At 37.1% G+C, this 14,025-nt stretch overlaps 1 long non-coding RNA gene across 1 annotated transcript; it reads right to left on the bottom strand.

Annotated features, from left to right (window-relative positions):
- Positions 1 to 3,137: 3,137 nt before the first annotated feature.
- On the bottom strand, positions 3,138 to 12,517 carry LOC123479496 (uncharacterized). The gene is made up of 2 exons (XR_006655136.2): positions 12,421 to 12,517; positions 3,138 to 3,650 (listed from the first exon to the last, which is right to left on the bottom strand). It is a non-coding gene; the product is annotated as an uncharacterized lncRNA (long non-coding RNA).
- Positions 12,518 to 14,025: the final 1,508 nt, after the last annotated feature.

Here is a 14,025-nt window from a genome sequence, read left to right as displayed (position 1 = left end):
GCAGAGTATCAGGCACACATGGATTGTTTCAATCAATAAATATTCAGTATTCACTCTGTTAGGTAGCCTTCTGGGTGGCCCCCAACCATTGCCATCTCCCGATTGGTCTGTATACTCAACTTCTATCTTTGTGTCCCTCAGATCACTCACTTTTGGGAAACCAGCTCTGTGTTGAGAAGCCCAGTAGAGAGGTTCGCATGGCAAGGAACTGAGGACTGCTGATAATAGCCAGCAAGGGACTGAGACATCTTGCCAATAGCTGTGTGAGTGGGTAATCTTGGAAGTCAATCCTTCAGCCCCAGTCAAGCCTTCAAATGACTGTAGCACCAACCAATAGTTAACTGCAACCTCATAAGAGACGCTGACACAGCACTACTCAACTGAGCTGCTCCTGGATTCCTAGCCCTCAGAAATTGTTGAAAACAATGTTTGTCATTTAAGCTGCTAAGATATGGGGTAATTTATTACACAGCAACAGATAACTAAAAAATGTGCATACTGTGTACAACGCGTTGTGCTAGATACAATGAACCAGGTAGGCCTTGCCCTTATGAAGCTTATACTCGGAGGTTAGGAGAATGATAAATGCTAAATTAATGTTCTATCATTAATTTTGTTGAGCATGATTGTTGTCGTTAACTTTTTTAAATTGAAAGTCCAACGTGATAGCTGGTAAGACAGGGACGGAATGGGGATTCAGAGATTTCAGCGTGTGAATTTCAAAGTGAGACACCACCACCTACCTATCCGTTAGAATGGTTAAAAAGAAGATTAACAGTCTCAAGTGTTACTGAAGATACGGAGCAACTTGCAACTCATGCATTTCGTTGCTAGTGGGAATATAAAATGGCTAAATTCCTTTCAGAAAATAATTTGGAAGTTTCTTATAAGCATATACCTACTGTAATGATCTAGTCATTCTACTCCTAGATATTTATACACAAAATAATGAAAACATATGTTTATACAAAGACTTGTCTACAAATTTTAATACCAATTTTGTGAGTAATAACCAAAAACTAGAAACAACCCAAATAGTTATCAAAAGATGAATGAGCAAACAAAGTATACTGTATCAGCACAACAGGATAACAACAATAAAAAGGAACAAACTACTGATATGTGCAACAACTAGGAAGAATCTCGAAAACATTATGCTGAGCAAAAGAAGCCACACACAAAAGAGTACATACATACCACATGATTTATATATGTGTGTGTGTGTGTGTGTGTGTGTATAGAGAGAGAGAGAGAGAGAACTCCTACAAGTCAACACCGAAACAAAAAAATTCAATTAAAAAATGAGAAAAGGACCTGAATAGACACCTCTCTAAAGAGGACGTACAGATGGCCAACAGACATATGAGAAGACACTCAACATCACTAATCATCAGAGAAAGCAAATTAAAACCACAATGAAATATCACCTCACACCTGTCAGAATATCTATCATCAATAAATCCACAAACAAGTGCTGGCAATCACGTGGAGGACAGGGACCCCTCGTGCACTGCTAATAAAAATGCTGACTAGTGCAACCATTGTGGAAAACAGTAGAGGTTCCTCATATAAACAAACAAAGTAGAAATAGACTTAGAGATACAGAGAACAGACTGACAGATGCCATAGGAGAGGAGGGTTGGAGAGCCAGGTAAAAAGGTGAAAGGATTCAGAATTACTAACTGGTAGTTACAAAATAGTCGTGGGGATGTATAGTAAAGCATAAGGAATAGAGACAACTATATTGTAATAACTACATATGGGGTCAGGTGGGTGCTTGAAGTATCGGGGGAACACTTTGTAAAGTGTATGATTATCTGACCTCTATGCTGAACACTTGAAACTAATATACTCTTGAAAGTAAACTGGAATTAAAAATAAAATAAAAACCACTAAGATCATCCCATATACAATGCATAAATATATAAATACATCAATTAAAACTTAATGTGTACTTAAAACAAAAGTAATCTTAGGCCTTCTACAGATGTGATAGTTAACTTCAAGAATGCAAGACATTCTAAAATCTACCAAATTTTTGTATTGAAAATGTTAATATGGTGTAATTATATTATTACATTAGAGACATGTGCTAATATTTTGGTAGAGAATGAAACTATCTATAGACAATTCAGAGAAGTATAGCATTTAGCATACATAAATACAAATAAATAATTACCATGAAAGAATAAATTTTCATAAAAAAAGAAAATGAAAACATAGAACCAAGAGCCCTGGCCATTGTGGCTCAGTTGGTTGGAGCATCATCCCATACACCAAAAGGTTGGGGGTTCAATTCCTGCTCAGGGCATATACATCCCTATGGCAGGTTACATCCCCAGTTCCGGTGCTTAGGGGAGACGGGCTAGAGCAACCAATTACCGATTCTCACGTTGATGTTTGTCTTTCTCTCTTTCTGTCTCTCTCCCCCTTTCCCTCCCTCTAAAAATCAATAAACATGTCCTCAGGCAAGAATAAAATAAACTTTTAAAAAATAGAACCAAGAGAACACGAAAATAAAGGCCTTACCTCCACATGCCATCACACTGGGGATTACATTTCATCATATAAATTTGGGGGTAGGGGCCACAGATATTTAGTTCATAGCATCTTATTTTCTCTGTGGTGGATGGCAGCTGAAATTTTGTTTTCAGTTATTTCATTCTTAACTGAACTGCTTGGAAGCTGAACTACACCTGCATAACTGAGGGGTCAGCCAGAGATGTAGATAGAGTTTATACACAGAAATCGCAGTTTCCACACGCTCAATCCATTCTGAGGGGTCCCTTCTCACTTCCCAGCTACCATGGTCACCCCAACTCTGACCTGTGGATCCTCCAGTCAGTCAGGCTGCTCCAAACATTAACTGTTTTTATTTATACATTAAATTGCATCTGCTTTACGTAGTGGAGAATAGTGGCTTTGCACGTCCACGTCATAAACACAGAAAACTCTCCCCCCGGTACGTCCTTATTCCAGCACGGACTCCCTTCAGTTTATGCTTCCTTCGGGTCACTCTCCCGTGCCTTCACAGAGTTTTTCAAATACTTTTTCCAGCATTGTAACTGTTACCCGTGGGAAGATTTGTTTGATAGTAACCACTCAGTCATTACTGAAAGAAAAAAACACTTTCCTGCTTTTTATTATAATCGTTGATTTACTCAGTTCCACAGATTGTAATAGTATGTGAACAATCCAAAGTTTCATATCACAAAGATTTTAATCTACTCCTTCATTCAGAGCAGTTATAAATGAGCAATTCGAGTTTCATCTGCTTTTCTGTTTTTCTCAATTGCTTAATAAATGTGTGAATGATGAGTCAAATATTGAACATTTTGCCTTGGTGGAATTGAGCCAAACCTATCTCTCACATGGGGGCGGAGTAAAGAACTCGTAATTTTACATAGAATTTTTGCATCTGCCACTACTAGGGATGATATCTTGGGTGAATCATACTAACTCCAGAATTCATTTTCTTTCTTTCTACAAAAGAGATGAAAAAATGTCACCCTTGAAAAGCTGTTGAAAATGTTGGGGATTAGTGTTGTGGAAAGATCTTCAGTACTGCAGAAAACCACACATGAGGCCTTCGGCATTGTCAACTCTTCTTTCTTAGTCACCAGCCAACAGGAAGCCTGCGTGTGTGTGCTCTGTTTGGGCAAATAACATATAAATAATTAGATTCATTGAAACGAGACTGTAAAGTATTTGAACATGAAAGAGATTACACCCGAGGGGCCCAATCCAAACTAGCACCTGCCACCGAATCCATCATTTTCCAGGCCTCTCTCTGTTTGCAGTGACCTTCCCCCATGAAACAGAAACACGGGGGGTGGATCCCAGAGGAGGCCCCCAAGCAGCCTTTCTCAGGTTGTGGCAGTGCTTTACATTTATATAATGACTTGTTTAAGAGATCCATTAACATATATCATCTCAATCGATCAAAATGCCTTTTCAGTTGTTTCAGTAAACACATTTATTTTCTATCTTTATCCACAAAGAATTTAAGATCATACTGACCAGCTTATTTAATAATTATGGTTCCTATAATATAAATTAAATCAATATGGACACTTAGTCTTCACACCAAGACCTACTTCACAAAAATAAGAGAAAAAGATGTTAATAAGCAGAACTGTGCTCCTCATAATGAGCAGTACCATCCAGACAATTCAAATACCACTACTAATAAAAGTAGGTTGATTAATGAAATAAAATAAACCTAAAGGGTGTCTTATTTCTCCAGTTAAGTTTGCACCATCTATAAAATTGGTACCAATTTGATTGGGAAATAACACCGTTTAAGCTATGTCAGATAAAATATTGTGAAGTTATTGTGAAAACGCTCTTTTAAAACTTCAGCTTTACTGAGGTCTAGTGGACATATAAAATTATAAGGTATTTAAAGTGTACATCACATCGTGGTGAGGTGACACTGTGAAAGGGTTCCTCCACTTAGTGAATCAATATATGTCACTCCCCATACTCACATTTCCATTTTTGGTGAGAGTATTTAAGTGCCACTCTCTCAGCAACTTTCAGTTATAGAGCACAATGTTATCAACTCTAGTCACCCTGTTTTACAGTAGATCCTCAGAAATTACTCATAACTGAAAGTTTGTACCCTTTCACCAACCTCTTCCTATTCATTCCCCCTCCCACCTGCTCCAGCCCCTGGAAACCACTTTTCTGCTCTCTGTTTCTGAGTTTGACCTTTTTTAAAATTCCACATATAAGTGATGCAATGCAGTATTTGCTTTCTCCGTCTGACTTAGCTCATTTAGCATAATGCCCTCCAGGTCTACCCAAGTTGTTGCAAATGGCAACATTTCCTCTTTTTCGTAACTGAATATATATGTACACCACATCTTCTTTATCCTTTCATCTACTGACACATTGTTTCCGTCTTTTGGCTATTATACACAATGCTACAATGAACATGGGAGTATGGATATCTCTTCAAGATCCTGTCTTCATTTCCTTTCCATACATATACCCAGAGGTGGGATTGCTGGGTCATACGGTAGTTCTTGTTAACTTCTTGAGGAACCTCCATACTGTTTCCCATAGTGCCTACACCAAACTACATTCCCACCAGCACTGTACGAGACTCCCCTTTTCTATACACTCTTGCTGACACTTGTTGTTTCATTTTGGTGACAGCCATTATAGCAGGTGTGATTCTGACTGTGGCTTTGATTTGAATTTCCCTGATGAATAGTTATTTTTTGAGCACCTTTTCAGGATCTGTTGGAGATTTGGATGTATTCTTTAGAAAAATGTCTCTTTAGTTCCTCTGCCCATTTTTAAATCAGATTGTTTCCTATTTTGCTGTTGAGTTGTATGAGTTATTTATATGTTGGATATTAAGTCCTTATCAGATATATGGTTTGAATATATTTTCTTTATTCCATGGGTTGCATTTTCATTTTGTTGATGATTTCCTTTGCTGTGCAGAACCTTTTTAGTTTAATATAATCCCACTTCTTTATTTTTGCTTTGTTAACTTTTTCTTCTTGGTGGTAAATCCAAAAAATCTTCACCAAGACCAATGTCAAGAAGCTTACTTTCTATGTTTTGTTCTAGAACTTTTATGGCTTCAGGTCATAAATATACGTTGTTAATTCATTTTGAATTGATTTTTATGCATGGTGTTAGACAGGAGTCCAGTTTTCTTTTGCATGTGGCTGCCCAGCATTTTCAACACAATTTATCAAGGAGTCGCTCTTATCCTATTGTATATTTAGTCTCCTTTTTCATAAATTATTAGCCATGTATGCATGTGTTTATTTTGAGGCTCTCTATTCTGTTTCATTGATCTATGTGTCTGTTTTTATGCCAATATCATACTGTTTTGATCATGATAGCTTTGTAATATAGTTTGAATTAGGAGCTTGATGCTTCCAATCTTGCACTTCTTTCTCAGGTTTGCTTTGGCTATTCAGGGTCTTTTGTGCTTCCATGCAAATTTTAAGATTCTTTGTTCTGTTTCTGTGAAAAATGATACTAACATTATGATAGGGATTGCACTGAATCTGTTGATCAGTTTGGGTAGTTTATACATTTTAACAGTATAATTTCATCTAATCATGAACATGTAATATCTATTTATTTGTGTCTTCAATTTTTTTCATCAGTGTCTTATGGTTTGAGTATACACTGCCTTGGTTAAAATTTTTTTTTAAGATTTTATTTATTTATAGAGAGAGAGGAAGGGAGGAAGAGAGGGCAGGAAACACTGATGCACGAGAGACACACCTACTGGTTGCCTCTTGCTCTCCCCCAACTAGAGACCCAGCCACAACCCAGTCATGTGCCCTGACTGGGAACTGAACCAGTGGCCCTTGGTTCACAGGCCAGCACCCAATCCACTGAGCCACACCAGCCAGGGTGGTTAAATGTATTTCTACACACAAGGTCTGTCCAGAAAGTACCCAGCCATATACTATGAAAAATAGAGACATTTATTGAAGAAGATACAAGATACAAGAAACATTGTACATAGGACAATGCAGACTCAGTCCCCTGCAAAGTAGGCACTGTGGGACCTCACACAGTTCTCCCAACTGCCATCAGCTGCTTGATCGTATTTTCCTGAATCTCATCAATGATCTGAAATCTCTTCCTTTTCAAAGGTGATTTTAGTTTGGGGAAAAGCCAGAAGTTGCAGGGAGCCAAATATGGGTGCCCCTGAGTCGTAGGTGGCTGAGTCACCTGGGTGATTTGATGTTTTGCTAAAAAACTCTGCAGGAGGTGTGATGCATGAGCAGGCGTGTTGTGATGAAGCTGCCAATCACCAATTGCCCATAGCTGTGGCCTTCTGAATCATCTGAATAGTTTCTGTGTAGGAATGTTCAAGCTTAACACAAAATTTGATGAATATTCTCTACTCACTGAGTCATTTTGAATGTGACGGCCACAGAACACACGTGCTCACTCAATGACATCCACTGCCCCCACTGACTAGTACAGCGGAGCCATCATTGTTCACACATGTGCATTCCAGTCCACTCTCCTTGGCTGCAAGGTTACGTCAATGTTGCGCAAACTGTTCTCGTTATATTAATAATAAGTGGAGTTTTTTCTGGACAGACCTCATAATTTATTCTTTTCTGATGCAATTGTAAATTTCTAATAGTTCGTTATTAGTGTGTACAAACACAATTACTTTTAGTCTATTTATTTTGTATTCAATGACATACTGAATTTGTTATTAGTTCCAACTAGTTTTTTTCATGGATTCTTTAAGGTTTTCTCCATATAATATCATATTATCTACAAATAGAGACAGTTTTACATTTTTCTGATTTGGATAATTTTAGTTCTATTCCCTTCTATTCTCCTTTGCCTCATTACTCTGGCTAGATCTTTCAGGACTATATGGAATAAAAGTGTCAAGGGTGGGCGTCCTGCCCTGACTGATGTGGCTCATTGGATTGGTCTTTGCTCCACAGTCTGAAAGGTCACTGGTTCAGTTCCCAGCCAGAGCACATGCCTGGGTTGCAGTCCAGGCTCCCAGTTGGGGTGTGCAATTTTTCTCGCCCTCTCTTTCCCTTCTCTCTAAAAATACATACATACATACCTACATACATAAATATATAAATAAATACATAAATATAAAAAAAAAACAGTGGGCATCCTGTTCATGTTCCCCATCTTTGAGGAAAAGTTTTCAGATTCTCACCAATGTGAATAATGTTAGCTGTGGGCTTTTCATATATGGACTTTATTACGTTGAGGCACATGTCCTCCATACCCAGTTAATGGAGAGCTTTTATCATGAATGAAAGTCAAATTTTGTCAAATGTTTTTTCTATGTCTATCAAAATTACCGTATGATTCTTTATCTTTGTTTGTTAATGTAGCATCTCACATTGACTGCTTTGTGGCTGTTGAACCATCCCTGCATCCCTGGAGTAAATCCCACTTAATCACGGTGTATAATTCTTTTAATGTGTTGTTGAAATCAGTTTGCTAATATTTTGTTGAGGTTTTTTTTTATATCTATGTTCACCAGGGATATGTAATTTTATTTTCTTATGGTTTCCTTGTCTGGTTTTGGTATCAGGGTAATGATAGTCCTGTAAAATGAGATTGAATGTCTTGCAACCTCTTTTTGGTTTTTTTTTGGAAGAGTTTGAGACAGATTGGTATTAATTCTTCTTTAAATGTTTGGTGAAATTCACCAGTGAAGCCACCTGGTCTCGGACTTCTGTTTGTTGAGAGGTTTTTGAATACTGGTTAAGTCTCCTTACTAGTAATTGATCTGTTCAGATGTTCTATTTCTTTATAATTAAGTCCTATTAGGTTGTATGTTTCTCCATGTCTTCTAGGTTGTCAAATTTGTTAACATACAATTGTTCAGAGTAGTCTTCTATGATCCTTTTTATTTCTGTGGTATCAATTGTAGTGTCTCCTCTTTTGTTTCTCATTTTATTTTGGGGTCCTCTTCTTTCTTGGTAAGTCTAGCTAAAAGTTTGTCTATTTTTTTAATGTTTTCAAAAAGCCAGCTTAGTTTCATTCATCTTTTCTGTTGTGTTTTTAGTCTTCACTTCTTTTATTTCTGTTCTGATCTTTGGTATTCCTTTTCTTCTAACTTTGGGCTTTCTTTTCTTCTTTTTCTAGTTCCTTTAGGTGTAAACATAGGTTGTTTATTTGGTATCTTTCTTTTAATCAATGTAGGTGTTTATTGCTATGAGTTTCCCTCACAGGACTGCTTTCGCTGTATCCCGTATGTTTTGGTGCACTTCATGTCCACTTTCATTTGTCTCAAGTAATTTTTAAATTTTCTTTTGATTTCTTCTTTGACCCATTATGTGTTCAGTAGCATGTTGTTTAATGTTTATGTATTTGTGAATTTTCCAGTTTTATTTTTATAATTGATTTCAAATTTAATGTCATTATAGTTGGAAAAGATACTGCTATCATTTTAATCTTCTTCAGTTTCTTAAGATCTGTGTTGTGGCCTAACATACGATCAAAACTGGAAAATATTCCATGTTTGCTTGGGAATTTGTGTTCTGCTACTCTTGGGTAAATGTTCTCTATATGTCTGTTATACCGATGTGTCTGGTATAACATGTAGTTTAAGTCCAGTGTTTCCTTATTGTTTGTCTGGATGATTGCTAAATGCATTAAAGTCTCCTACTATTATTGTGTTGCTGTCTATTTCTCCCTTTGGGACTGTTAATAGTTGCTATATATATTCAGGAGTTTCCCTGTTAGATGCATAAATATTTATAAATGTTATTTCCTCTTGTTGGACTGACCTTTTTATCATTATGTAATGATCCTCTTTTTCTCTTATACTAGTTGTTGGCTTAAAGTCTATTTTGTCTGATACAAGTATAGTTACCCTGTGTTTTTGGTTTTCATTGGCATCAAATATCTTTTTCATTTCTACCCCTTTAATTCTGTGTATGTCCTTGAAGCTAAAGTGAGTCTCTGGTAGGCAGCATATAGTTGGGTCTTGTTTTTTAATCCACAAAGCCACTCTATGTCTTTTAATTAGAGAATTTAGTCCATTTACATTTAAAGCAATTATCGATAGGTGTGGACTTCTTACCATTGATTGTTTTCTGTCTGTTTTGTAATTCTTTTGTTGTTTTTCTTATCTTGCTCTTGTCCTTTGTGATTTGATTATTTTATGTAGTGATTCGCTTAGATTCTTTCCTCCTTATCTTTTGTGTAATTACTACGGATTTGTGCTTTGTGGTTACCATAAGGCCTCCATAAAATATTTTCTATTTTTGCCAGTCTTTTTTAGCTGATAACAGCTCAACTTTGAACACATTCTAAAGCTCCATGTTTTTATTCTCTACCCCTCACATATTTCATTTTTGATGTCACAATGTACATATTTTGTCTTGTGCATCTGTTAAAAAATTATGTAGTTATAGTATTTTTTCACTTTTTAAAATCCTCACCCAAGGATATATTTGTCAATTTCAGAGAGAGAGGAAGGGGGAGAGAGAAAGAAACATCAGTGTGAGAGAGAAACATCAATCGGTTGCCTCCCTACATGCTCTGACTAAGGATTGAACCCACAACCTAGGTATATGCCCTGACTGGTAATCAAACCCGCAAACTGTTGGTGTATGAGATGATGCTCCCACCAACCGAGACACCCAGCCAGGGCTAGTTATAGTTATTTTTAATACTTTTTTTATTTTAACCTTCACACTATAAGTAATTTATAATGCCACCTTACAACATTAGATTATTTGAAATTTAACTATATATTTACCTTTACCATGTTTTTCTGTTACTAAAAGTGTTTTTTCTTTTCACTTTAAAATTCTGTTTAGCATTTCTTGTAAGGCTGGTGATGTAGCCCTTCAGCTTTGCCCCGTCTATAAAACTCTCTCTCTCCTCCCTTTCTGAAGGACAGCCTTACTGGGTGGAGGACTCTTGGCTGGCGGGTTTGTTTTTCTCTCATCACCTTGAACATACTGCGCCACTTTTTTCTGGCCTGCAATCTTCCTGCTGAAAATTCTTATGATAGTCTTATGAGGATTCCCTTGTACGGAAGTTTTTTTCTTCCTGTTTTTAATAGAATTTCCTTGTCTCAACTTTTGACAATTTAATTGCCATTGACCCTTGAACAACATGAGTTTGAACTGAGTGGATCCACCAATACATGGATTTTTTTTTCAGTAAATACTGTAAATGTATTTCCTCTCCTGTCATAACATTTCTTTTGATTTTAATAACACTTCCTTTTCTCTAGCTTACTTTATTGTAAGAATACAGTATATAATGCATATAACACAGAAAATATGTGTTAATTGACTGGTTATGTTATCAGGAATGCTTTGGGTCAACAGTGAACTATTAGTAAAGTTTCTGAGAAGTCAAAAGTTATACACAGATTTTCGACTATGCAGAGGCTCAGTAACCCAACCCCTGTGTTGTTCTAGGGTCAAGTGTATAATGTTTATTGGTGTGGGTCTCTTTGGATTCACCTTTTTTAGAATTTACTGGCTTCCTGGATCTGGATGTCTATGTCCTTCCCCAAGTTAGGGAAATTTTCAACCATTATTTTTTCAAACAAGTTTTCTGCTCTCTCTCTCTCTCCTCCCTGTGGGACCTCTATAATATGAAATTTAGTCTACTTGATGTTTTCCCATAAGGCCACTAAGCTATCTTCACTTTCTTTTTGCTCCTCTAATTGGATGGATCCTACTGCCCTGTTTTCAAGTTCTCTGATCATTTTTTCTACTTCATCTAGTCTTCTGTTGAACCACTTTATTGAATTTTTCAATTTAAGTATTGTATTCTTCAGCTCTGTGATTTCTTTTGGGTACTTTCTAGTATTTTCTCTCTTTGTTGCAATATTTACTTTATCATACATTGTTTTCCTGACACCTGATATTATTATAAATATATCTTTGGGATAAGTTGAATCAGTTTATAGGAAGAAAACACTACAGTTATATCCTGCTTTAGGAAAATTAAGCACGAGGATACCTAATTTTACAGCAAATTTCAGTGGGGGGATGATTCCTGCTGTCTCAGGATTTGTTGCCAAAAGGATTTATTGCAGGGTATAAAGAGATCGTTATTTTCATGCATTGAAATTGAATTCTACTTACCAAAAAATTGTTTCATACAATTTTGTAGGTACATATCTAATGCACAAAGCTAAGTATAACTATATTAGCCTTGCATATGATATTGTTACCTGAGAACAGTTAAGCAGACAAACACCTACGAAGACACAACTCTTTGAAAGTCCTAAGCCGATCAGAATATGAACCCTCACCAGAGAGTTTTAACCTCTCTAAGATACACTGTGTAACAAGAATTATGGAAAATTCACCTTAAAATCACTACTTGCTTAAATCCACATACATATAGGGTATTAGAAAATCTCACTTTAAGGATTTATTTCAGATTTTTAAATATTTTAAGTGATATAGAAAATAAAAAACTTCACATTTATAAGTGAAAACTTAAACCAATTCTCTTCCAAACCATAAAGTATAAAGAAGCCACTAAATTGGGAATTCAGTGAGTCTCAGATATGCCCTTCAACAAAGTAACATATGACATCATATTCACCTCTTCTGTGCCTCGGTCCCTCATCTCTAACCAGAGCAGACAGAATAAGAAAGTATGTAAGTTCTCTGACAACTCTCAAGGGACTATGATTTTTCTTCATCGACATGTGCCGCTCAGTATGCCTTTTAGCAAAAGTAAATGGCACAAAGTCCATTTACTGAATAAATGATCCTATCAGGTTTTCATTTTTGTGAGCATTATTATTATTGTTTTTGTATTGTAGAGTATGTTAAAGCTCTATTATGGTACACCCAGTTACCTTGCCAAGCAGTCTTTATGTTCTCAATGTGTCTAAGTTTCTTATATAAAGACAGGACTAACTTTTCTACACAAGTAATGAAATACGATTGGACTTACCACAATCCCCAGGCTGGCTTTGCAAGACTATTTAAACCATGTGGTTGGCAGACTAACATAGCCCCAGTAATCTCCACATCTTTGTACTCATGCTTTTGTAGTATGTCCCTCTCTTCAGTGTTGGCTGGACTCATTAACCTGCTTTTAAAGAATAAAAGTACAACAAAGTCATGTGATGTCACTTCCAAGGTTTGATTATAAAGACTGGCTTCTGTCTTGGATGCTCTCTCTCCCCCTGTCTTGGGTTGCTTGCTCTGGAGGAAGCGTGCTGCCATGGCCTGTGACAGTCCTACGGAAGGACTCACATGAGTAAGCTTGGAAGCAGATCCTCTAAAGTATGTCAACAGCCACATGGGTGAACGTGGAAGCAGATTCTCCCTGCATTGAGTTTTGAGATGACTGACATCTTGGCTGCAATCTCATGAGAGACTGAACCAGAACCAACCAGCTAAGCTTACTCCTGATCCTTTCTGGATCCCTACTGGATCCTTGAACTATAGATGAGCCATAGATACTTTGAGATGATAAATGTTTGTTGTTTTAAGCTGCTAAGTTTAGGGTAATGTGTTGAACAATTATAGATAACTAATGCATGCCGTAACAGGTGACACCTAACAACAGGAGTGCCATATAAGATACAGACGAAGAGGCAGAATCAAGGCAGTCGGGGGCTGAGTAGGAGAGGGTGAAGGGAAGAGTGCTCACTGAGCGCCTGTGTTGTGCTAGGCGCTGTGCTGGGCACCTTACAGACAAACCAATTCTCATTACACCGTAACGCTGGTGCCACTGTTCCCATGTCATGCTTGAGTAACCTAAGGTTCAGAAGGGTTAAATACTTTTCTGCGCTTTATATCACTAATAGGTAGCAAACACCAGATTTTGATCTCTGGAATACACACACACACACACACACACACACACACACACACACACACACAGGGTCTGGCACAAATAATGCCCCTTTTTTATTACAAAATCTTTTATTTAAAAAAATCATAAGCACGTAATTTAAATTTCTTAAATTTAAAGACATTTAACTATGTTTAAATATCATAATATCTGATACTGTAACATAACAATATCTACTCAAGCACACTATGTGACATTTTAGATGAAATGTTTAAATTGCTGTCCGTCTCGTGCGAGACACTCACACACCCTCCCAACCACACTCAAGCAACACCTGCGTCTCCAAGACCCCGTATATCCTAACTGCAGTGAGAAAGGAGAGCAAATACAATACTCAATAACACTAGTAATGAGTGAAAATGTGCAGAGCTAAACCTCTCAGACACATACCTAACATTTTATGTGATAAGAGCAGGATGTGAGCGGAGTGCGGTAGGAGCATGAATAGAGCTTGCAGTGTGGGAAGGGATGGAGGGAAAACCCCACAGAGGGGTTACATTAGAAGTGAACGGCGGTCTTTCTGTTACCTCTGGTAGAGCCTGGGCTCTGAATCAGACTGACGTGGGTTCAGAGCAGTTACTGTCTCTGTGACCTGGACAAGTTCCTTCTTGCTGCCACAGTTTCATTATCTGTACTGATAGAATGAGGAATTGCATATAAATTGTTTGGCAGAGAGTCATGTATATAGTAACCACT

The sequence above is a fragment of the Desmodus rotundus genome, chromosome 11 (genome assembly GCF_022682495.2).
Source record: "Desmodus rotundus isolate HL8 chromosome 11, HLdesRot8A.1, whole genome shotgun sequence".
Taxonomy (NCBI): domain Eukaryota; kingdom Metazoa; phylum Chordata; class Mammalia; order Chiroptera; family Phyllostomidae; genus Desmodus; species Desmodus rotundus.
Note: the sequence above shows the minus strand (reverse complement) of the source record. Positions and strands in the feature narration are given on the sequence as shown.